Source organism: Cupressus sempervirens, chromosome 8 (genome assembly GCF_028749045.1).
Source record: "Cupressus sempervirens isolate cs-2001-9-10 chromosome 8, ASM2874904v1, whole genome shotgun sequence".
Taxonomy (NCBI): domain Eukaryota; kingdom Viridiplantae; phylum Streptophyta; class Pinopsida; order Cupressales; family Cupressaceae; genus Cupressus; species Cupressus sempervirens.
The window spans coordinates 352,522,587-352,549,923 of NC_143125.1; the positions used below are offsets into that span (position 1 = coordinate 352,522,587).

Consider the following 27,337-nt stretch of genomic DNA (forward strand, 5'->3'; position numbering starts at 1 on the left):
AAACCAACCTCAAACTGAATAGAATCATAACAAGGTCCTCAACAAGCCAAAAATACATATGATCAACACCTGGATCCCAAACCCTGCTGTCATAACCAGCCGATATGATAAGACAGAAATGTATTAGTGAACTATGCATAACCCAGAAGATGATGACAGCTCGACCTAAATAGATGATGTAACAAACAAGTCACTCAAAAACTGAGTGTAGCACCCTGGGCGTAACAAATACCAAACTGTCACCTTTAATCTGGAGAATCTCCGAGAACATCGGGTACTCTGAATAATAATGAAGCTGAAGGAGCATTCCCTATGATCAACACTAGCTCTCCTCAAACTACACCAAAAACTACCCAAAGGCTAATGTATGCAATACAACCAACTTTTGCATGGTGTGAAATCGGGAATCCTACTAGGATTGATCCAATGACGAACAACCATAGTCAATTCACCTCTTCCATCATATGACCTATATTCATTGCTAGGAATCGTATCAGGATACCATATCCTGAAATTAGAATCATCCTTTTCATGGTATTCAAAAGGAAAGTCCTCTTTCACCTCAAACAGGGGATTATCAGAAATCCAATCAGCGTCAACTTCAAACACGGGGTTATCGATAAGCTGAAAGTGATCTGAAACTTGGGTACTTGATCGCTTGGGACAATTATCCAAGGCATATGTTTGCTGAATGCTATCAAGTTCATCAATTACCTCTAGGAAAAACTCCTGCCTCTCTTTGTCCTCTGCTCTTTTGAAAGATCCCTAATGGATGCCCTTGCTGATTTGCTGTAGTTTTTAAATTAATAAACTATATTTTCCTGTGATTTCTTTGATGGTCTTTGAGAATAGATAGAAGTTGCAGAAGGTTTTTTTTTGTTTTGTGTTTTTTGATAGTTTTCACAATAGTAATGAATAATGAACAATAAACATGAAAGGAGACTGAAAATAAATAAAAGCATAGAGCCAAATTAGAATTGCTATAAATCGTACTAGACAGATTTTTGATTTATAAAGCCAAATAATAAATCCAATGCAGTTCTAAGGAGCTTACATCCAACAATGATACCAAACTAGATGGTGAATAATGAACATGAATCAAGGATGCATCTGAGGCTGAATACAAGCATTCCCTATATTCCACGTGGGTTGTACCTGCTGCAAATGGCAGCCCTAAGATTGCAAGGATCACGTCCCAGCTGAAAGAATCAATCTGCAACGCTAAAACCATAAATCTGCAACCTGAATCCACAATAAAGAATGGTGTACTCTATCCCTAATAGCAATGCACATACTCTGAAGAATCCAATGCCAATAACTGCTGAGGGCTACGTCCCAGCCAATCAAGAACCTGGGGTTTGCATCCCAGATGAAGAATTGCTCTCTTAGAGCCAATTCAAAAAAACAAGTTTTTCAATATGCAAAAGATAATAAGAAATTAGGTCTCCATCTCCTTATATCCCCTTCCAACTGTAAATCGAACCCTAAAGGGAAATTACACTTTGCCCTTTAAATAAAATATAATAAAATAACATTTTTCCAATTAAAGTCGTCCATGCTATAGGAAAAACATTACTTTATTAAAATTCCATAGTTGAACACACCAAAAAGTCTATAGATAGTAAAAATCATGTATAATAATTCGAGACCTTTCCAACGAGCTATAACACAAGTGTACCTAATCAACTGAAGCCAGAATCCCCTTATTACTCCAAAATGGTTACATTATTAACCTTATTTTAATTTATTTAATCACCAACTTAGAAAATATTTAAATATATTAAAATATTTCCCAAATGGTCCCACAAGGCCCAAAATGACCAATCAAACATGAATTTGACCTTGTCACCTGTCTGAGACTGATGCCGAACAAGATGGGTCAACTAGCAGTCCATCCCTAAAATCTAGGGATGCTCCTAAAATGTAGGAGACAACCCCAATCAACCAAAATTGAGTCCCAATGACTCTCCCCTACTGTGTGCACCTCTGAGAGAACTATCACTGAACTGGGAGTTCCTCCTAAAAAAATAGGAATGCCTCCTAAAAAATAGGAGATGCACTCTAAGTCTCCAAAACGTTCGCCGAGGTCTCCAAATGCCTCCTAGACCACTCCTAGTCAATCTCTACAAATTAGGAATCCCTCCTAAATTGTAGGAAACTGTTGTCTATTGCTCCAAACTACTTGGGAAGCTCATGCACGACTCTCAAAGCCCTTGGGTTGGTTCCCTCTACGCTCTGCTGGCCTATGGGAACCAGATAATAGACCAACCTTGCTAGAAATGTTGTCACTAAGGAAGGGCAGAAATTGGGGACATGACAGAGTTCATCAATTACCTCTAGGAAAAACTCCTGCCTCTCTTTATCCTCCGCTCTTGAGAGTGATTCATGATCTTAATCTGATTTTCTGCCTCCTCAAGAGAAAATCGAGCATCATCTAATGCCTCACGAGTATCCTTAAGCTCCCTTTTGAGCTCCATAATCTCATTCCTTTTATTATCCAGCTGATCAACATGAATTTCAGAAACCGTAACAATGTTATTCTTGTCGGAGAGCAAATACAAATAATTTGATTTCATAGTCTCAAGAGCTGTTATGATCACCCGCAAATCAGCAACAAGCCAATCTCCTTCCACTCCCTTTTGAACCTTTCTATAGAGATCTTCCACCAACTTGTGAGTGCTGTCATAACGTACCAACGATGCCACAACCATATCATTATTGTTCTGTTGAAGCGATTCATTGTTTTGCAGTGTCATCTTTAGATTGTTCCTCTGAATTTCTGTCATGGACGTAGGAAATATATGGTTCATCACACAAAAAACCCAACCTATATTATCTTGTGTGTAGCCGATCTCATTAACCTGCTTGTTAAAGCTAATGTCCCAATCACCAACGTAGAAACTTGCACCTTGTGTCACCTTTTCTGTGTGTTCATTAGAAAGTTGTAAATCAACGGGGGTTGATTGCTCTTCTTTTTCAAGGTCCCCTATTAAATGATTTTGGTTGGTTGGAAATTCATCATACATAGTTTTGCATTGGTCTTTTGCAAGGAGATCATGAGCTAATTCAAGGTACTTCATTTTTGCCAAATCAGTCTTGTTTTGGAGTTTTGGATGGAACTCTATGAAATCATTGAAGGCTAATTCTTTTTGAATCTTCGGAGGAAGTTTTTGTACTCATCATACATATCAAGTACCTCTATTTTGAAATACCATTTTTGGTTTTCGTTTTGCTAAATGATTGATGAAGCATCTCCATTCTTTTCCCAAATATTCTCCAAGTTCAAGGAAGCTGCTCTCTTTTCTAGTTTTGCTTCATAGTTCCACATTTTCACTATATCTGATTTCTTATAAAAGGTTCACTTGAAGGTCTTCAAAATCCCATGGATTTTCTTTCTATGACTTTTCTTTTCCCTATATGGATGGTAATGGTTCCAGTCAAAATATCTGAAAGAAAACTCTCTTGCCCATGTTTTACCTTTTGGACTAGTTATATGGTTCAGTTGATTTCTGAATAGTTCAGCCGATGTCTTCAATCCTCAAATGTAAATAACTTGCCAATCGTGTCATCTCAGACTTCTTGCTAGTTACATGACTTGCTAGACTCGTAACACCCACTTCTCTCTGTTATGTATGCCCTTCTTGTAGCTACCCCACCCTTCTTCAAAGCTTCTGCCACTAAAATAACTGGAAACCCGTCAAGTATAGACAGGTCACAATCCTTGCCTTATTCCACATAAAATGGTCGCCAGACAGGACAAATTATTCTCGCCTTCTTTGTAGATGTATTGGTTACTTTGATGTCTTTCTTCCGTCGAAAACAATCACCATCCTTCCACGATATAATTCGGCAAATTATTAAGTTGCAGATGTTTGCTTCATATGTCCGATACTTCATATGCTTTCGAAGTTGTCATCAATCAAACCTTTGATTCCATTTCCACACATTCGATGCGTTCCTTACAAACTGAAGTAACGCATCAATCCTGATTAGTGTGTCAAAACCCAAACGACAAAATGGAAGAATATTAATCAATCTTAATCTTCTCAACATATATATCTTCTTTTAAAGCGCAACAGAGCCCTGCATAGATTAATAAAGGCACAAATGCTTCCACTTATCTCTAGGATAGAAAAAGTCGCCGACAGTAGATTATGGTAATCCTTTAAAGAGTGTGAAGCCTAAAAGACACCTTTCTAATTTCTGTCAACTCATCAACAAAAATTTAACCTTCTCACTGAACATGTGGACTAGTGTGCTACCAAGAATACAATATACTGAAATGAACCAGTCAGTAGCTGCATTGGGGAAAAATAGTCTACGTGACCTCGTCCTGTGAACACCACATCTGATAGGGTCCTTTGACTATCAGTGTTCCAAAATTTTTATTATTTTTGCACCTGATTACTGACCCGTAAAATACACATGCAGTCATTTATGTCAGACGTCCCCCCTTGTAATGTTCCCTGCTCATGATCTCCATGTATTTGTCTGACTTCTTATCGACATGTCTTCCCAGGCATTACAACTCCCAAATCGATGCAAAACCACTATAAGACACATTTGCTCCTTTTTGTATTGAGGATTGGATAAGACATGTCCTGGTCTTTACTTTTGACGTGCACTCGAACCATCTTGCCAATTGTAGTCGGAACACATCGTTGCACAACAACTCATACGCTATGTAATGTAGAGGAGATGCCATTACATTACTCAAACCTTAGCTTGGATGTTTACAGTTCCTTCCATGTGGCACCACCAACTTACGATATACTAAAATAACGAGTTGTCCCAAACAGAGAAATGCTCGAGACAATCAATGACACATTAAAACATCGGCAATTAGCAATGGATTTGGCTTAATTCAATTCGACTTAAATGTGGAGTTGCAGCAACATTCTTCTTTACCAAATCGAACAACCTTCTCACACATAGCAGTTCGAACTAGGCTCTGTACGATAGTTCAAGGATAATAATCTCTGCAAGTATATAGGTTTCCTGCCTTTTTAAATTTTTTTTTTAACTTGAATTCATCTGCAACCTCTAGTGCTTGTATGAATGCATGAAGATGAGCGCTGATTACCTTGTTCAACATGTCTATATATGCTAAACGAACATCATGGTAGACCTCTTTTCCATGTTCCTTAAATGGACAAGTAAGATAGTTCTCCTGTGAGTTCATGCGCACAAGTGTTCGTATGTTAAATCCGAAGAGAATGCCTTACCACAACCTTTGTGAGGACATATAAATTGTTTTTCTCTTGCCTGCATAAGAAGTGTCTTTTCAGCTTAGAAATACCCATAAATTTCTCGCGGTGTCCTTCATAATGACCAACATGTTGTTCCTCGCTGTGTACATGGGAATGTTTCTGCAAAGCTCCTCCCTTAGGAAAGTCTTCCCATAGCCATCGTAATTGCAAGGAAAATTCTCAAAGTAATTGGTTCGGGTTCTAGTTCCTTCTTCTAATGTTTCTCCTTTAGTGTATTCAGTAAACTAATAATCCTTCACTTATCATTGTAATATAAACTCTGGCCTATAAATATTTCTCCCACCATTAGCAATTTCTACAGTCCTTAAAATGGGCCCTCCAATAAGATTCTTTCGGGTTGAGGTCTTTTCCAAAATACTGGTGGTAATCAAGGTAATGATTGGGGATGATATCAAAATATCTGTTCTTTTCAAAACTCAAATAAAGTGCAAATATCTAGTCTTTAAGTTCCAGAACTGAAGGAATTTATCTTCTTCAAACTTGTTCAAATTTCACACTGTTTAGATTTCACACTTATTGCCTGAACGAAACCTTTGTCACTCTTGAAATTTCCAAAAGATTCCAAGAAAATCATCTCTAATAAAATCCTTTTAACCGTCTACTTATACTCGATAGGATGAAAGGTTCGAGGCTCTGATACCACTGTATTATCCCGACACTGGATATTTACTAAACTTGCCGTTCAACAATATATTTAGAAATAAAACATTGCAGATCTTTTCTGGCACAATCGTACCCAGTAGAAAACTCAATAGATATTTAATCAAATTCTTCTTAAATATAATATCCAACTCAATATAGACAGATATAATATGATGTAACAATAAAACCAGCAGATTCTCCACAAGAAAATAACTGTCTTTCCAAGATACTATTTAGGATTTGAACATATGAAAGTACGTCACAAATCAGTAATATAAAACCAGCAATGTAAACCATAGGAAATAATCCAACTGATAGATATCTGGTTGTTTCCTCAAACTGATATTCAGCACTTGAATACAGGCAGATGAATTATGAAACACAATAGAAAATCAGAAGATTTACCATAAGATATTAACCTGTTCTTCTCATTATAGTATTCAAGATCCAAGCATATAAAATGTGTTACAAACCAATAATATAAAAGATGAGCAAACTCTTATACAACTCCTTAGAACATGTTATTGCATTATACAACAGTAATACAATAATTGACTTCCAACATCCAATCCTAAATATAACTTAATAGTCAGATTGGAAAAACATAAGAAAAGAACCTGGAAAGCACATGCGAAACACCTGAATTGATGTCTCCCTGGACAATGGGTTTGCGTTCACTGTTTGCCGGCACGAGGGGCTACGTCCTCATACTAGCTGAAAGCTGAAGCTTTCCAAACACTCTCAAGAGAGAAACTGAAATCTGAAATAATAAATCAAGCATACCCATGAATGAGCCTCTTTCCCCTTTTTAATACACAAACTAAGACTCTTCGACTCCCCTCAGGCTTTTGTTCTATTCCCTTGTGACTCTTCAACTTCTCTCTGATAATTTGTCTTATTCCTCCTTGACCTTTTGTCATTTTTATAACATTAAATTGACCTTTTAATATTTTGAGTCTATGTCTCAGAGTCAATTTTAACATTATATAAAATAAGACTTCAATATTTCTAATGTCCCAAATAGGGGACATTACAAAGAGACAATATATCTTTGAGGCATTCCTTTGGAAACGTTATTTAAAATTTCTACTTCTAGATTTCCATCTGCATTGATTGCATATTCCACCTATTGAGAAAGTGCCTTCCTTGCTTGCCTTTTTGTATATCTCCCTCCAGGACTTCTAGAGATAGTTGGTTGCCAATCTTCCATATTTTACATGGACTTCCCTTAGAGGCATCAATTCCCTTAGAAGCCATCAATCTTAACTTCGTGCTTTTGAGGCATTTATTTCATATGCTTGTTTATTTGATTTACACCTACCTTAACCTATTCTGCAATACTAACTTTTGGATTGGTCATTAGCAACAGGTGGAAGCTCCACCTGTCGTGCAACCGAGGATTTGGTAACCTGTTTAAGTAATTCCTCAGATGGCTGCATGGTGCATGGTGAAAAGACATGAAGGCAATTTCGTGATGAGGAATGGGTCTTTAATTTTATCAAGGACTTGTTTTACAACGAGCATCAAATATTGTGTTGCACAAGTTGATATCTCATTAAGACACTCTATCCATGTGCATTCCCTTTGCTCCCAAGCTTTACATCGACCACCCCTGAATGCCCTCCACTAGTATACTTTTAACGAGGTTCACATATTGGTAAAAACAGGGAAATCATTGGCAAAAGTCATGAGAATTGGTTTCACTCTTACTAATTACATTTCCTTGGAAGTTTTCATTTTGTAAAACAACCTATTTGTGCTGTGTGTGATTCCACATTGTGTAGTGCACTGTACACTCTGTATTATCATTATGCCTATATAGTGACCAACAAGTAGATTTGTTGTTGTTTTGAGAGGATGACCCCTATAATATTTCCAACTTCGTTGTTTGCAAAAATTATTTGTTCATTGTTCCTTTAATGATGCTAATATCTTCACTCAAATAAAAAACCTTAGTAATAAGTTTTTTCTCGACCATATGCTTTTTCTCAATGGTTTCTAAAGTTTGTTAAATGCTTTGTTGTGTGCTTACTATTGTTTTATTGACCTCTTTTGTGCATATTCAATCATCAAATACCTTGCCAATTAAATCATTTTATGTATCATCTGCAACAGTGGATTTCCCAAGCCACATCCCTTTGAGGTGTATTGTGAAACAGTTCACAACCTTGTTTGTGACTTCACATTTGCATTGCGTGTTTACTAGATTATTTGCAAAAACATCTTGTAAAAGTTCCCAGCCATTATGTGTTGATAGATGCCCATTCAATTCAGTGAGATTAAATTTTCATTATGACATTTTTCCCACAGAGTCTGTTGCTATGTGGTTTCCACATGCATTTCTTTACAAGTTTCAAAATTTTCCTCAAGGATTCCATTTTCTGTAAATCTTGCAACCAATTTGGCTTGTTCCTTGGGATGGCATCTCTTTGAGGAATTATGTCAGCCTGCTTAGGTACCCTGCATGTGCTTGTAATTTTGCATGCATGTCTATGTAAACTATTTCAATTACACTATACAAAAAGGGTCCTCCGTCCTTGACATCTGACATCCATAGGCTATTATAAAATTCCTTGATGCAAGAAAAATGGATTAATACCTTCTATTGCATTTGTTTCATAATCTCTAAAGCCTCTAACAAAATATATTTGTGCACACCATTCTGGCAAATCTCCAAATTTTTCTTCAGATTCTCATCCTAATCTTCTTCACAAGGAGTTACAACCAATTCTTGAAATGATTTTTTGGTTATAAGGTTAGCAATGCTTGATTTTTTAGCATGTTTAACCATTTGGTTATGAGTGCTCATTTTTTGATTATTCAAAATGTTTTTGGATTTTGGTTGTGTATGCTCATTTTTTTAGCATTTCTAACCCAAGAGGTCATAAGTTTTAGATTATCAAACATTTTGAGTAGGATGAGATGAAGTATTTTTAAATCATTTTTCATTTGAAATAACATGTTTAATGCGAAATAATTTTCAAATATATGTGAAAAATGTTAAAATTATATTGAAAAATAATTTTTATTATTTCTTGTTAAAAGGATGTAACCTTGATCAAAGTAAGTTAAAGGAAAATTTGAAATGCATGAAAATTCATGGTAGAGTTCACAAGTGAAGGACTTTGGGCTGAAAACATATGTATGACGATCGAGGTTACTTCTTTTGACATGAAAATTTCAAAAAAATTGGGTTAACAAAAAAATCTAGGCAACAAAACTTAACATATCATGACATTTTCCATTATGTTGGCTTTGTTTTTTTCCTTTCATGTGAGAACTTTTGTTTTCTTAAGGTTGTTTTAAATGAAAAAGTACGTAAACATGGATGTCTCTACATGCATTTTTGATAGGAATTCTTTTTGTGGATTATTCCTCCTGTCAAGGAAAGTGTATCTCAATTTTTTGTCCTTCCTTGAGGTGGGTGTTTTATTATAGTTTGACTTGGCAAGGATGAATGCGTTTTGCTGGTGTTGAAGGAGAGTATCACCTAAATGTATGCATCATCGTTATTCATTAAGGTTAACTTTGCCCCACATGGCTCTATATAAGATGGGTCGACGATGACAGTACATTGTATGTGCTCCTTCCACTTGACATGTGTAATGTCCCTTTTTTAGAATAAGATTTAATAATTAATAAATTAGTAAATAATAATAAATTATATAATAATTTATTATTAAATTAGCTATATAATATTAATATATTAACTAATATACTATATTATATGTTAATGAATAAATATAATAAATAAATTTGATAAAATACAATATTATTATTATTATTTTTCCAGAAAAGCGGCAAGCCACCATACTTTATTAATAAAATCTGGTTCCAAAGCTCAAGGAGGAAAGAGCCAAAAAGAAAACCTCTGATTCTTGCCCCATTACAAAAGGAAATGAAAAAATAATCCCAGGCATGAAGTTGTTTGGCAATATCTGCACTCACAAGCCTAGTTTAGATGCCAACTTAGCTAACAAGAAGGACTCTTTAAGGGAAGCGTTCAAGCTCGGGCCATCAATGAGCCTAGATCCCTAATTCAACTCAACCCCCTTGTTAGCACGTAAATCAGCAAGTTGGGTTGCCTCTATGAAACATTGAGAAAACTTGAAAGATTGGAATCTAGGGTTAAACCTCCAAACTTCCCCAATAACATATTGGATCTCCCACGAAGCAATGGAGAAAGAGGATAGAGCTGAAGTCACAATTTGTGAATCACCTTCGATGTGAATCTTAGTGATATCCATATCTAGAACCATTCAAATGCCTTCCAATAAAGTTCGCGCTTCAGCCAAATTATTAGAGCCATCTGGGAGTTTAGAGTAGCAAGCCCTTTGGATTTTTCCTAAGTGGTCACGAATGATGCAGCCTGCTTCCAATCTGCTAGGATTTCCTTTGGATGCCCCGTCAAAATTAAGTCTGACATAAGAGATAGAAGGGCAGTTCCAACAAGCCTGAGATCTCGCTTCCTTCTTGGATGACCTGCCAACCAAGACACCTCTAAATGGGATGGAAATCTGTTTCCAACAGTTTAGAACATTGGAATCAAACAAGGAAAATGTGAAGGATAGATTTTTTGTCCTCATAACATATGAGATAACACATAGAGAGATGGAATGTTCAATGCCTTCCCAAACTTAATCTAAATTTGTAAATTCCTTACTGAAGATCCTCTTCTTCCTCTCCCACCAAGTGCCCCACACCACAAGATAAGGGACAATGCTCCAAATTGTAGCAAAAAAGGAGCTCCTACGCAGAACTGGGCTTACCCATCCAGGTCTATTCATGACTGTACACTAGCATTCATGTGTAAATTTGCACGTAAGGAGAAGGTGATTTGCTTCTTCTCTAACATGGCCACACATGACACACAAAATTTTCTGAGATGTGTAGTCTAGGGAGTCTATCAGCAGTAAGAATTCAATTTTGTAAAGCAAGCCATAAGAATGCACCTGCCTTTGGAAGGACCAAATCATGCCAACAAAAATCAAACTTTATTATACTATAATATATATAATCTATTAATATTATGATAACAATCTAACACACACACACACACACACAGATATTAGGTCAAATGACCATGTTTTTTATTACAACCAAAATAGGCTTTGAAGGGACTCAAAACCATTTACAAGATGGTCTACTAAAGATGAAACATGAAAGCCCTCAATAAAGAATGAGTTTTAAGACCAAATGAGAGTTTTAATAATAGGCTCTCACAACCTGAAACAAACATTGCAAGGAAAAACCAAAGTAAAAACCAAGAGAGGGGGAGAAGACCAACAAACCCCCACCATCAAGAACAAAAGATGCTTGTCAAAGTGAAACTAACACATGAGAAGTAAACAAGCAACAACAAAACTAGAGAAAGGACAAATAGGAAAGCCTATCCAATCGAACCAAAAATCTAAGAGTTACAAAACATGAAGCCTTAAGGCAACCTCAGCCCTAACACCCACAAATTAAGATTTACCTATCACCACACCCTTGTTGGAGTGAAGAATCATACCAAAGGAGGGTAGAGATGTCTTATATTTTTTACCCTTTATTGTAATCCAACCCTCCTCAACCTTAGCACCCTCATCCTACCATAAAATAGGGTCTTGAGTTGGACACCCAAATCCGCAAGAGGAAAAGGTCAAATGATCATGTTGATCAGTGGTCTACAAAGACTATTAATTAGTTATGTTATTGGGTTTGGTTATTTTAAGGTTGGATAAAGGTTGGGTTCAAATTGGTTCCTGGTTTAGGTCCGGTGTACTTGTGGGTTTGGCCAAGGTTCAAACCCAGGCAGGTTGGTTTGTTCAGGCCGAACCTAGGTTGAACTTGTGCAAGCCCAGGTAGACCAAGTGCAAACTAGGAGCATTTCCACTGAGAAACATTCTATAATTTAGTGCAAGAAACAATTATTACATAATTTGAATAAATGTCTTTAACATTACAAAACAAAATTCACTTAGCTTCAAATAATTATTACATCAAATTAAAATAGCCCTAAATATTTCTTCCAGTGATTTTTTTATGTCCAATTGCTAATAATGACCCCTGTCTAATTAATTGTAAGCACTCTATAGTAATAAGTGATATCTCAAACATTAAATGATATCTTCAATAGGTGAAGGGAGTTGCAAGCTACTTTAACATTTTTCAAGAAGGATGTTATATACAGTGAAAAAGTAAAAAGCATTTGAGGACTTGGAAAGCAAGAATTTTAGTGGTGGAGCTGATCCCATTAGCATTGGCGCTATTTTTGATTGAACTAATGCCTTTGATGGTGATGATGGTGATGATGAAGAAGAAGATAACTCATTAGATGATTGAAAGCATAAAGTTCCAATTGTTGAAAGTCAAAACAATGATGCATGAACTCAATATTATTATTTTAATATTCTGATGTTGATATGATGTCGTGATTACAAGTTTATGGCATTTTTGTTATTTTTATGATATTATGTCACATTCTAATCTTAATACATGCTTCTATGTTTCATATATATAATTTTTACACATTTTTGTACTAACAAACCCAAACCCCGTTTTAGTATTTTGCCATACTGGTGAACTATTTCTTCAAATGCGCATCCGAAGTTGAACCCGGATCTGAATTGACAACTTAGTTTATTAGTAAAGAAAAACTAAGACTAATGGACAATTTTGACCAAGAGACTCCCACCATCAAACAAATCCTTTCACTTGGCACAAATAGAGGAATCAATTTGACATGAAAAGGGCATTCAAGGATAATTCAAAAGATTAATAGGAACAAAGATTAGTTTTGGATATTCACTTCATTGTAAGTCTATCATTGGGATTGCAGAGGGGCATCTATGGAGAATCAATAGGAGATTACACTAGTATAGGAGCGGTTCTTGATAAAGCCACCCGAAGTTGCAATTTGAGTTGCAGCTACATTTCTCTACTTGACTATAATCTACCACCATATAATCCCTTATTTGACACATTTGAGATATTTAACGATACCCATGGTTTAGGGTATTGGGAATTACAGCGGAAAGAGTTATCTACCAACATGGAATAAAGTTTGCAAGCTATATATAATCTATTGGGAAGAGTCTTAAAGTGGAGGACGTGGAGGATATCATAGTTGGCTATATAACCATCAAGAGGTGCATATTTGAGTCACCATCACATGTGATAAAGATTACAACCTAACATTTCTCAAGACAAACTTTTCAATGTCTATATATTCCATTAGTCTTATTCATTGTGAAGTTTGGCAAAATCTCAATTTGGGAGTACCAAAAGGAGTAACGTAATCAGAGGCATCGTATGGAATGGGACATCCATTCCTCAATACTCAACATCTATAATTCACTTGTTACTTGGAGGATATTGTGTCTTTAGAGAAACTAACATAATCACTTAGAACAATCAATTGCTTGATTAAATATTGAAGGCACATATAATGTTTCCATCTCCTATAGAGTTGTTGATTTTCTTAGATTGGAAGATTGCTGCAAATGTATTGGTACTGCCTCTAAGGTATGTACTTTCCAAATGGAAGCCATCTCTCTTATATTAGATGAAATATGGATAGATTTTTCCATTCTCGAGACATGTTAGTATTTTATATAATAGTTTGTTATTTAACACAAACATATATTTGTATATATAAATATCACACACACACACACACACACACACACACACACACATCTAATATATCTAATTAAATATATATCTCATATATATATACATACATACATATACATACATACATACATACATACATACATACATATATGTATATGTATATAGTGAGTTTTATCTGACTGAAACTACATTAACATTAACACTCCCTCTAAGATAGGGAGGATAAACATAGTACCGTATATTATCTCAATGTAATATCTTTGATTAGAAGATATTCAACATTTTGATATCATGAGTACTGCCCTCCAGAATATCAACAAATGATATTCACCAAATACTTTGAATAATGATATTGGGAGTAATGGCCTTTTGAATGTCATCTCATATAACATTCACCATGTAGTCTTTGAGCAATGGCCTCCTAGATGTCGAGTTTCAAGAAATTTACCAAGTATTGTGAGTAATGGCCTCCTGAATGTCATCTCATAGGATATTCACCAAGTACTTTGTGTAATGGCCCCCTGAACATCAATTTGCATGACATTCACCATGTACTCAAAATGTTCATAAGGTATGTGCATGCGCATTCTCATAATGCTTACCATATGAATATCCACCATGCAACGTATAGTCTATCATGATCTGCATAGACGTTGTAAGACATCCATCATAATAGAAAATTAAGTTATTGTACAATCATCACCTTTCAATAAATTTTTCAAATACAAGTGATAATCATTTGGAAGTTGTCACTTTCTCATGATGGACACAAGGTTAGGCCCAAATAGTCATAAATTATATTCATGAACCACAGTCCTCTTGACTACTACAATTTATTGATAACTGGAGAATCCATCTCAACATGGTCTACTCCCTCTGAATCAATACGACTAAGATCGCTAAAGCACGAAACCATATCCTCTATATGCTCACTCTCTTTCAAGGTTGCCTCTAACGAAATGTCAAAAGTCCTCTGGATTTGACATCAATCTTCTTTTTGTGCTACTTTTTTGTTTGTTATCCAACAATTGAAATCTCCATGTGGCTGCTCCCCAATGTACTTTGCACTTTGCCATGTTCCTGCTTTGGGGTCACTTGGTCTGCCCGTCATGTATGGAACACTAATTAGGTACGATCAAGCTTCTATGATCATATCTCATGAGCTCCTCACATTTTGCACTTAAAAAAAAGCGTGCCTCTTCACAAATGAAGGGTCTTCTTTAGACACACTTTTCAACCATGATCACAGCCTTTGTCTTTTGTAATTTGATGCCTCAAATCCAATTAATAACTTAATATCTTATAATATTTAGCCCAACCAATCCAACAGTTAGTGCACATTTGATACCGCCTAGATTGTAAGAAGAATATATTTTTTCATTTACAGAATGGTAACTATCCCATTTGCTTTGACTTCCAGTAGACGATTCTTGGTTGGAGCAATTATTGCATGAAATGTTTTATCAACAATATGGTTCTTTTCTTTATCGAGAAAGTCTTTAATCCTTTCCAATAATGTTGGGTAAGTTTTTTTTTTTTGCTAGGGATGAGGTACAGTCCTTTCTTCGTGGCATATATATTAACCACAACGCAACTTGACTTATAGATTTTTTGAGTCACTGGTCTCCCTTGTTGCTGACTGGCTTTCGTCCATTATATCCCATCTTGAGTGACAATATAGTCTTTTCTTTATGAGTTTGTGGTTTTGGGCCCATCTCTCCTTGGTTCCAATTGGGCATCGATTGAGTGGGTTCAGACATTGCTTTTGCCTCGCATCATTAGATGTCACATGTTCACTCTTCATAGTAGCATTCTTGCTGAGTTCGACGCTCATCCTTTCAGTCTCGCGACCATTTTTGATTTGATTTGGTTCCTCCATAGTTTGCATGGTTTTGTGGATTTGGTTGGTGAACGTGATCCGTACTCCTACTTGGCATACTTTTCCTTGGTTACTACTTCGAGTTTTGGTTCTGGTCTTCTTTGTTGGGGTCGACTAGGATTGACATTGATTGTCTCTCCCCTTACCAATTGTCGCTGAATGACCCTGCTCATCTTCTCCCCTCACGACAAGAGTTAAATGAGTGTGTCAAACTTGACATTTATAGACAGTACATTGCCACTACTTGGATTAACCCGTTTGGTGGTTTACATTCGAGGATGTCCTTTTATGCGGAGCACTTTTTGGAGATCTTTGATGGGATTATTGTTTGTCCTAGCTACCTCTCTCGGTGGTGGTCTCATGCCCTGCGTATCCCCCTAGGTTCCTCTAGAGTTGGCTCTCACCATCTTCAGACTTAGACTGACCATCATATTGACAGCGAAGAGCGGATCTATAAGCTGTGTACTTTGGATGAGACTGAGACAGAGACTCACTTTCTTTTCCATTGCCCAATCTACTATGAGATTAGAGGGATATTTTTTTGTCTATTTTGGGAGGGTTTCTCCTTTTTAATTTTTTCAGTTACTATGATCAGTGGCATCTTGCAATTTATCTTCAAGAGGCCACTAGGCTTCGTGATAGCACTCTACAGTCACTACTTCCTCACCAACATACTTCTAGTCAGCTCATTACTGCCTTTTTTACACCCTTATCTGCTTTGTGTGATGTGAAAAGGTTGTCTAGCTCTACCAACTCTTCTGGTCATTCCAGATCTGTTAGATCCCATATCGGCTATTTGTAGTAGCGATACTCCTCTACGAGTTCCAAGAGATAGAGCAAAGCTTCTACCCATCCGCAAGCATTTCCTTCCATGACTAACTTCTTTCTACCTAGAAAGGACTCCCTAGTCTTTTGCCTTGGCCTCTCTTTGTTTCTTTTTCTTCTTGTTTTGTTGTATGCTTTTGTTTTTGGACACTGTTGGATGCTCCTCCCATTGCCAGCCTCATTGTTGTAACCCTCTAGTCCTATAAACCTTTTGGTGGTCTTTTGTTGGACATTAATATCATTATCTTATCTTATCTTATCTTATCTATTATTCCTCATCCAAGAACAACTATCATCTTCTGTGATTCAATATTATTTTCCTTCCATCTTGCTTCTATCCAGCTAGTTTGTTTTGGATATGATAATGGATAAAATTCAATCGCCAACTTATGGGTGTCTTCTATAATACTCATTGTTGTCATGCAGATCATTGTTTATACATTCATCAGAATCATTTTGTATGTTGATGACTCATGATTTATGTTGCCTTTCCAATCATTTGCACTTTGGCTCTGATACCATGTTGCTTTTCTTAGATCGGAAGATTGCTGCAAATGTATTGGCATTGCCTCTAAGGTACTACTTTTCAAATGACAACCATCTCTCTTATATTAGATGAAATATGGATAGACATGTCCATTCATGAGACATGTCTATTCATTTGTATACAATATAATAATTTGTTATTTAACACACACACACACATATATTTGTATATATAAATATCACACACACACACACACACACACACACACACACACACACACACACACACATATATCTCATATATCTCATATATCTCATTTATCTATTTAAATATATATCACACACAATATTTTTATATATATCTTTAGTGAGTTTTATCTGACTGAAACTACATTAACATTAACAAGAGTTGTAGAGAATATAGGCAGGGTCATGATTGTACCAGCTTGTCTTCAGACTTTGAAGCACCAATATCAATTAGCGATTCCTCTTATTTGATAGTAGCAATTCCTTATTGTTGTTACTAAGTCACACACTAGAGATAGAAATATCAATTCATCATTGAAGGCACTTCATTGAGGAGTATAATATCCCTTAGGGTCCGTTTGGTTCGTGGAATTTAAAAAATCTGGATTTCTACAAACCTTGGTTTAGCCAAATCAAGGTTTTGCATATCTTCATTCCAATTTTTGGAATTTTATTGAAACTGTTTGTTTCACTTGGAAGATGCGTGTGAAGTGCGTAAGCTTGGAGTTGAAGGCAAATTTCAAAAAGTAGTCCAATCTATTGTTTTTACACGCCTTAAAAAACAAAACCAGGTTTTAATTTTCAATTCCTGCCTGCTAGTAGGAATTTGGAAAACCTGGTTTTGAGGCAAAATTGGAAGTCGCGTATGCTAATTCCATTTTGAAAATTTTGAAACAAACGCACAAATTTTCAAATCCGAGTTTTGAAAAAGCCAATCCCTATCATCTTCCACGAACCAAACGGACCCTTACTGGATATTATCCCTAGGAATTTGGTCAATAAATTTTAGAAGTATTAATAGATGATTTCATGCACGGTTTTCAGCAAATACCAAAATAATGACCAATAAAAAATAGTTAGAATTTTTTTTGGATTATAATATTGATCAATACAACAACTTCTTAAATATTCCAATCATAAAAATAATGGCCAGATTGGAAAACATTAATATATAGAAATGAGCATGCAACTCCAATGTGAACTTCGTCACCTCCAATGTTGAACCAAGTTTGTGTTTGATTTGCCGAGTAGAGCTTGAAGGTTTTTGTCCTTAGGTTCTAAAAAAGAAAGTTGTATGCTTCCAAGTTTCTCTAAGAGAATTGATATAAAATCCAATAACCAAGCATGCTGAAATGAGCTCCTCTTCCTTCTTTTAAGCACAACCTGGTGACTCTTCATATTCCCCTACTTGTCTCTTCATTTTTATTCTCTTTTTGTTTTAATTTGTCCTTTTTCCACTTAAGATATTAATATAGCCATATAATAATGAAGTGACTTATAAAGATGCATTTTAATGTAAAAGTCACCTTATTAAAACTATGTAATCTTCAGGTACTACAATAAATAACTAGTCAGACTCTTAAAATCATATGTGATAGCTCGTTGTAAAGAGCTCGACGAGGCGCTCCAAGTCCAACACTAAAAAACTGGAATACGGATCCTTGTTGACTTACTATAAATAATAAGTTTCTAGAAATCCTGCTATCCGAACTCCAATCTGCTTGAAACAGAAGATGCCTATGTCAAATCTTACACTAATCCCTACAAAGTCCTTGTTAGCCCACGAGACCATGGTGAAAAGGGCTAGCAATGCATCAAAAAATAATGGCCTAGAAAAAGGGGACATTACAGTCCTCCCTTCCCAAAGATTGCTTGCTCTCAAGCAATCTGCATCTGAATGTTCTGACTCAAATATTTGATCATGAGCAACTCTAACATGAACAACATGTCCATAATTCTGAAGCTACTCATCAATACCCCACAACAACAATGCATCAATCATAATAATACCAGGATACCAAATCACCCCATGTGCATGATCAATCAAATCAACCTGCCATGTGTTGTTATCATATACAAGAATATCCTCAATACAACTGAGAACCTCACCCCAACTGAAATTACAAGCACCACTAAGGTCAAATAGAGGTGGAAACTCAACATTATGCCAACCAACTCTCATAAAATTACTAACCATGAGAATGATCCCCACGGGTCCCACAAACCAAAAGGCCAGTCACCTTCCCAATTTTCTATAATATCTTGTCACTCCATACCTATAGTAGGTGAAATATCCAAGATGCCCAATAGCCACAAGGCTGCCCCCCTAACAAATAGTCCAAAATGATAAGTGTACTAAAGAAGCAAACTAGCAACATTGTGGGACATGGCTTCCTCCATTAAGGAAAGTGTACCAAACCTACCACATATTACACACCTATGCAATAATCAAAAAAGCTAGTCCTCTGCAAGTGGACTGAATGGAAAACAAAATGCATCCCATACAATGTGGCCATAATTTGTTGTACTAACCGACTCCTCTAGGCATCCTGAATTAACACTAGGATTCCATAACGTCACTCTATACTAGGAGTCATTACAATGCACATCCTTGTGTGAAAATTCACACCATGAAGCATACCAAGCTCAACCATCCCATACTGAATAGACTCTACCCAAGTGTTATCATTATGATCAACTTTTGTGATGTAGAGTTACCATAAGTAGTGGATGAATCATTATGGTAATGTGGTTGAGTTCTAGCTACATAAAATGGAGAACAAATCAAGGGATGCTCATCAACAGTATCCTTTCTCCTTATATGCTCATTGTTCAAATTGTTAGCTAACTCTTTATCCAAGGTTGATTTGTAATCAATAATATGTCCCTCTGTCAAATGTTACAAGGCAGCCACCTCCTAGTTGCAATCAACATCAATCTGAGAGTCTTGATCAACTTCAAGAGTTTTTCAATCATCCAACTCAAATATCCAATCAGCATCCATCTCAAAAAGTAAGCTACCATGCTTCATCCAATCAACATTATGATGGCTCAAAGTATTATCATCATAAGAATGAATATCCTCATGCCTTTCCTCAGCTGCTGCTACACAAATAGCTAATTCAAAAGATGATTTATCAACCCTATAGTTGTTAACCAAAGGACATGATGTCATGATGCATGGAGAATCCTTTGGATTCCTAGGTGGCTAATCCCTGGTTGTATTGTTTCTAGCCTTGTGGGTTCTAAGAATACCATCAGCTTCATCCCTACCAAGCTGCCCATATGATTGAATTTTGTCTTTGTTTTCATGGCCCTTAATAAATTGAAAAAAATCTTGCTTTCTTTATTCTTTAATCTTACCCCTTGTTAAAAATGGTTTCAATTTTTCCTCGCATTGTTTGATAACATTGTTAACCAAACTACAAGCATTAGAAGAAGTAACATGTGTTTGTTTAAAATCAGCCAATATGGTAGTTAGAAGTTTTGCGATTTATCATCACTCTCCTCAATGATCAAAGACATAATGGATTGCATAAAAAATAAACATTTTGCTTGTCGTCCCTTTTTAAATGACAATAAAGAACTTAATCATATAAACCTCAGGAAGGAATTGCGTTTCAATATAAGGAGATTATTTCCTGTGTATCCCTATATAGAGCGATTTTATGCTGTCTTCCCCTATACTAATTGGAGTCACCTCTAATCATTTATTGCCCCTACAAAAACTAAGAGAAAGCTTCATATTTTATATCGTATCTTCTGTCCACTATATTTCGAATAATGTTCAGCTCTCAGCAAAGTCAGTATGAAAATTTTAAAATTATAAACTTTTGTCACCACTTCTATAAACTTCTTTGAGGTGTGTTCCCAAGCTTCGGTTCTCTTAGAAATGATACAATATGGCTCTTTATCTTGGGATTCTCCTGTTCGTGGAGATGTTTCAGATGGACAGATTCAAAATATCTTTGTGATTTATTATGCTTAAGTTATACCAAGTTAGGAAATCTCAAGGATAAACTTAATGCTTACATTCTTCATCTGGCTGTCAAGTGCGGGTCTTAAAATTAATTTTGATTTCTGCAAATTATTTTATTTTGTGCTTCAGTTCAAATGAAGATATCAGGGGAACAACAGAGGAACTGAGTGGAAGCTTGGCGTGGGAACTGATAACCCTGCACTGGGAGATATAACTAGTTGTTGTCCAAAAGAAGAATTTGTTGTTTGTTTTTGTTGAGATCTTGCAATTTACATAGATGGACTGCTGGTAAATCTCTGTAATGAGTGTTGGAAATTTCCAATTTGTTAATTATTCCTATTATTTCAAAAGATAGTTTGATTTGGGCTAGGAAACATTCTTTTGAAGAGCCTAGTGTAAAATTTGCTACTGAGACTAATGCTAAGGGAGTAGGGGAGGAGATTGGGTGCCATGTGAAATATGTGCTCACTGGGGAAATCTCAGGGCTGTCTTCTTATCACAGATATGGCAAGGTCCCTGTACATCTATTTGCATGCCATCTTGAGGATGGTGGATTTTGGTACAATGATAGTTTTTGTCCATTTATGGTGTCACCTATCAGGTAGTTAGACCCTCCTCTTGTTGGTACATGAGTTCCTTTTTGGTCTGCAATTGATCATCAGAGGCTTACAAGTGCCCAGATTTATCTGGCTGTTGTATTTTGTGTAGTTTTAAAATATGGGTGGGTGCCCCATTAGAACCCTCAACATATTGATAAAAAATGTATGATATTTTATTTAAAAAAATAATTGGTGTATTCTATCTCTAGTTGACATCTTCTGCTCTTAAAATGAAAAATAACTATAGCTATAATTTATTGTCATAATTTGGGTAGTTGTTACTATTGATATGCTATGTTAAAAGAAATGTGATTTGTGACAAGATACATGAACTCTTGTATGGTCTAGAATGTATTCATATTCTTATTCATAATGTATCCATATAAGTTTGACACAACTTTTACTTTTCCTTGCAGAGAAAAAGGTCACAAGTGGCTTGGCAATTGGTGTAGCAAGCATGAAGCCGTTGAACGTCAGCTATTTCATGTGGGATGGCAATTGGGTTATGGGGAATAAGGCATCTTTTATTTTCCAAATGATCCTCCTAAGGCTGATCTCGTATACGAGATTGAGATTATTAGTTTTCAGGAAGCAAGGAGGTGATTCCTAATTCTTCTTTCTTCACAATAATTGGTCACACATTTAGTTTTCCAATTTACATTGGAATGGCTAGTATTAGGGACAGAAAAAGGTAAAGGATGAAGATATATGTTGATGCTAATTGTATATTTTATCATTCTTAATATGTTATAGTAAGATGATGGGCAAGCTTTGTTCCAGTGTAAAGTTTGAGTGCTGCTGTCGAGTTGCTGGGGGTCTTCTTCTTCAACAATTGCAAATCAGACTGGATACTCATCCCAGAAATCTTGAGAGCCTATTGTTGCAGAAGAAATTTCCTTAAATATAATTTTCTTTTCATTTATTATAAAATGTAAGGAAAGGCGCCTGGTGATATGATAGTGGAGGGACGGATTGAAGTAGCTGATATGAGATGTATAGAGGGCAATCAATTTTTTAGAGGGGAAATTAGCAGAGGTGATGCAACAATATCAAATGGTGACATATTTTTTCAGGTAGTTTACCTACCTAGGAGAATTCTCTAATACATAGTTATATATGTGCAGGCCCTGGTATACATTGGAGATGATTTTATGTTCCAGTTATTTGGAAAATATAAGGACATGGTGAATGCTATGAAGAATATATTATGTCTCAACATGGTTGCATGTTTAGTGAAACCGAACTGTTATGAAGACGTCATTGGCCAGTGTAGAGTGGTATGAAATGATGCATTCAGAGCCATCTTGTTTGTCTGAAACTTATGATATTTTTGTACCCAATCTAAATTGAGGCCATGGATTCCACAGATTGTCTGATGTTCAATTTACATTATCTGCGGCTGTTAGTTGAGCACGAGAATAATGTGAAGGCTTTATTCAGATATGAAAGGGAAAACTCTACTCTTGGGCAGACAGATGATGCAAGAGAGGACTTCCAAATGATTAAGATGCTTTCTCCTGAAGATAAGGCAGTGGTGTGAGCTCTCTCTCTTTCTCATCTGTCCCTCCCCCCATCCCCCTTTCTTCCATCTCCCTCCCCTTCTCTCATCTCTTCTCCCTAATTACCATCTAGATAACTCATGTTCTCACCCTCTCTACCTTCTCTCTCTCTTTCTCTCTCTCTCACACACACATATCTCTCTCCCCATAATTATCCTCTTTCACTCTCTCTCTCCATCCTCCCTCCATCTCTTCCCTGCTATTTACCCCCCCTCTCTCTATCCATCTTTGTCTACTCTAGGCCTTAATTATCCTCTTTATCTCTCTCTACATCATCTCTCTCCCCTCCTTCCACTTTTTCCCTCTCACTATCTCTTCCCTCGCCCTCTCCCCATTCTCTCCCCATAATTACCCTCTTTCACTCTCTCCCCTCCCTCCCCTCTCCATCTCTTCCCCCTATTTACCCCCCCTCTCTCTCCCCCTCTCCCTCTCCATCTATTGTGATCACCCTCTTTCTCTTAACCCCTTTGGTTTGTTTACCTCATCTCTCTTCCCTCTCCCTAATCTCTCTTTTCTCATCATTCTTTGTTTGTTATTTAGGATTTGTTTTAAGGAAAAATAACCCATATGAATTTTTCACACTATAAATGTTGGGTGCATTTAACACGAAAGGAATGTTGGGTATTTAGCTCAAAAAAACTTGAATGGGTTTTGAGCAAGCATAATTCATTTGTGTTCTACTCAGTGAAATTGTATTGTGAATGACCAAATAAGCACTTTTCCAACTTGTAAAAGGCCCCACTGCAACCACTCACAATTTTCTAGGACAATACCAAACAATGTCAAACATGCTTTTTTCACATATGAATTCAATTGATTGAATTGTCGTACTGCATTGTTTTTTCGATGTTATTTTTTGTGTTAACAGTTTTGGTTCTTAAAAATGATGGTAATTTATAGTTGTTTTAGTGATTTTTCATATATTTCAAAATGATACTATTTAACACATTTGATATTAACGATGGGAATGAACACGTGAGGAACAATCAGATAACAAGAGGTAGAAAAGGAGAGACAAAGGGTGTATATGAGGAGATTACATGAACAAATAACAATGAAAGAATAAGTTACACTATTTACACCATCTCAATTTGATGTACCAAATGAACCTAATGCAATTAAACAAGAAATCACAATGATAATCAATCAAGGGATTGAGCCTAACACAAATGAGAAGCATGCACCAATCTAAACACCTATAATTATTTGTAGAAAACTAAAGTTTCTAATTGACATTCATGAGAATATTTTGAGGCTAATGCCTTATAAAAAAATTAAACTTGTAGAAGAATGGTTAAGAGAATATGGAATAACTATTTTGAAAGCTTGAATCAAATTGGAAAATGTCAATTAGTTGTTGGAATGGTTAAAAATCTGAAATTTAGAGAGAATGAAAATTTTGTAGTTAAGATTGTTTGAAACTAATAAGATAAGATAGATAGATAAGATAAGATAAGATAATCTAAGATAGATAAGATAAGATAATAGTGAAATAACTATTGTGAGAAATCTATTTGATGCATATCAAACAATTGGTTCGATGTCAAGTATTAAACATGCTAATGTTGCTCAATGTGTTATCATACCAACCATAATGGGAAATGAATTGGAAAAAGTTTGTTTAATAAGTAAAACAGGTTGTTAAAGATAAGTAGAAAAACATTACGAAATGTCTTAGGGAGAGAAAATTGAGGATCCTAACAATAATTTTCCTTTAGCATTCTAGGGTAGACTTTCATAGTTGTTGATGCACTAAGAACATTAATTGAAAATTTTGGCATGACAACACGAGTTTCATCCAACCAAAGAGATGTTATAAGACAAATCAGATCTACAAATTGTAACCCACATCTAAAATACTTTTTGAATGTCAAACACAATTTTATGAAAAATTCCTTCCAAACTTTTCTCAAATAAGAATTAGTCTAGGATTTAAAAAAAAAAAAAAAATCTTTTTATGTTAAGATTAATCATGCACTACTGCATGTTGTATGGTGCATATATATGTTGTACTTTGCACATTAATGATGTTTGAAGGAATGTGGTCTACAAGCACCTTGTAAGTCATCAAGTGAATTGATTTCAAGTGTACAATACAAACAAGATGATGATCACATTTGTGTATGATACATTTGAAATTCTCTTTTACCTACATTTGGTAATTGCAATATTTGTGGAGATGTATACATCTAGAGAGCACACATGAAATTGGTAATAAATTAGTTTCTTTTGGAAAATACAAGTCAATCACATATGGGGTTCAATTTTGAAAAGAAATGAGCAAATGAAAGTTAGTGAAAAAGGATATTTGTGAAGCTAAACTTATGGAGATTTTTCAAGAGAGACTAGTTTATGAGTACATAGCAAATACACGTAGAGCTTGATGGTTTCATAACAATTCAAGTTATGTAAGGATACTTTTTCCCTTGGTACCACTGTCTCTATCATCAATTTTTCTGAGAGTTATACACCAAGCCCTTAAAATGAAGTGTAACATATGCATTACCATTCTAAACAAGTTTTAACTTTTGTATACATAACATTTGTGCTTGTATAATAGATGCGTAAATGATTGTGCAATGTTATAACATTATGATGGGGTCGGTTAATGAAAGAAAGTCTATGGTTTATAGATATGTTTGGTTGATATGTAAATCTAACATTGAACATTATCTAGATTGTTACAGACAAAGATCAGATGCCATGCATTTGTTAAGAAGCTTAAACATAAGGTTATTAGTTATTTAATTCAAACAAATTGTATGCTTTTGCTCTTTGTGTATGACCTTTTACTAGGAAGAATGTGTATCAAAGGAGTAGGTTGACTAATGGTCTTATAGAAATTTGGAGCTCCTCGATAGATATCAAATTCCTCGAGCATTGCAATTGACCAAGATAGAAGCATCAATGAATTTTGACCATGTATCTAACCTAGTTAAACCATATAATTTCTCAATTGATCACATAGATGAAATTAATATTTAAATCATTTTCTTATATTTTATATTAACTTATCATTCTATAAAATGTAGCCTGTATTTATGCAGTTGTTGCATCGAGAATAATGAAGAAATGACATTATTTTTTTGTGTCCTATTAAGGCCTTTTTTTGGAAATCACAATTATTGATGGAGCGAGTAATGAGTACCCATTAGGGCTTGTTATCATGACATGAATATTACTTAGAAGATACCTATTAAAAAAATTCAGTGTGATTATTTGAGGATTTTGAAACACATAGCCATTCTTCGTTACTCTAACCTTGTTGCAACAAATATTTAATTGTAATGTCCCTACTTGGTAGCGTTAATTGGATTGGTCAAACTTGCAAGAAAACTTATTAGAATAAAAAATAATATTTCTATTTGCATTACTCTACCCTCTAAGCTACCCCCATCTTAAGGACGTCTCTAGATCGGGCTTCCTAGCTCATAGCTACTTTACCATCTTTTCGGGAGCGCATCTCTTAAGACTCTTCTCGAATGAGACATCCTCTATCCAAGGCCAATCGCATATGCATATGTTGACAACATTAGAATATTCTGGCACATGAAGATTATCTATTGATTCTTGACCATGCTAGTCAGATGGAGATCTTAACATCTCACATACTCCATGCTACGAGTCTAATTAATCTCCATGGTGATAATGTTGGTATGAGTCGTCCTTGATACAATATTTGAAAAAGGTGAAAAAGGTATTTTATATTAAAAAGAGCCTTTGAGGAGTTCTTTTTATATGTTAGCATGAATGCTAATGATACTACTTTAGGGGAGTATCCTAAGCATTGGAGAGTATTGACATGTTGCATTCATGAATGTGTTTGTCATTGATGTCAACATAGCAGTAAGTCTGTGAAGACTAACGAAGTAACAGAGAGAGATTGTAGTTGTATAGACAAGGTTTTGATTGTCTGGTGATGCATGGTCATGGACATGTTCAATACAATGTCTTGATGATGTGGTTCTATGTGCATCATGTAAGTCAAAGACATACATAAGTTGTACTTGATTTATAGAGAGTAGTACAAAAACAAAGTATTAGGAAAGCAGTTCTTGATGTTTGTTCACTATCTTACATTTGAGATGCAATGAAGAGATGCATGATTAGCTAGTGGCAAAGGACAATTTTTTGGTGATGTCAGCAAGTGCGCAAGCTCTACTATCGCACGTGTGAAGTTTTGTATAGACTGTGAGCCGACAGTGCTATTGTAATTGTAATTAATTAATTATCTTATTATAATTAAATGGGAAAGTCTCAAGGCCGACTCAAGGAATTATTTTGAAGATATGGTATAAAGGAAAGATGTTTTCCTTGTTTGTAAGAAGTATCCATTATTGTATGAAGTGCGAAGTGCAAAAAGGAGCAGTGTTTATTGAATGTGAATAAGTGATCCAAGGGATTACTGGATGCAAGATTTATGATATGGTTACAAGATCAGAAGGAGAAGAGGT

At 35.6% G+C, this 27,337-nt stretch overlaps 1 long non-coding RNA gene across 4 annotated transcripts in view; it reads left to right on the top strand.

Moving 5' to 3' along the window:
- LOC149542790 (uncharacterized) overlaps positions 1-23,713 on the top strand; it is a 44,063-nt gene extending 20,350 nt beyond the window's left edge. Inside the window, exons 2-4 of one of the 4 annotated variants that reach the window (XR_016355520.1) lie at positions 21,741-21,923; positions 22,078-22,601; positions 22,692-23,713. This is a non-coding gene — a long non-coding RNA (uncharacterized LOC149542790). Of the gene's footprint in view, positions 1-21,740; positions 21,924-22,077 lie in introns of all 4 variants that reach the window. The other 3 variants (XR_016355521.1, XR_016355519.1, XR_016355522.1) reach the window with 3 other exon arrangements.
- Positions 23,714-27,337: the final 3,624 nt, after the last annotated feature.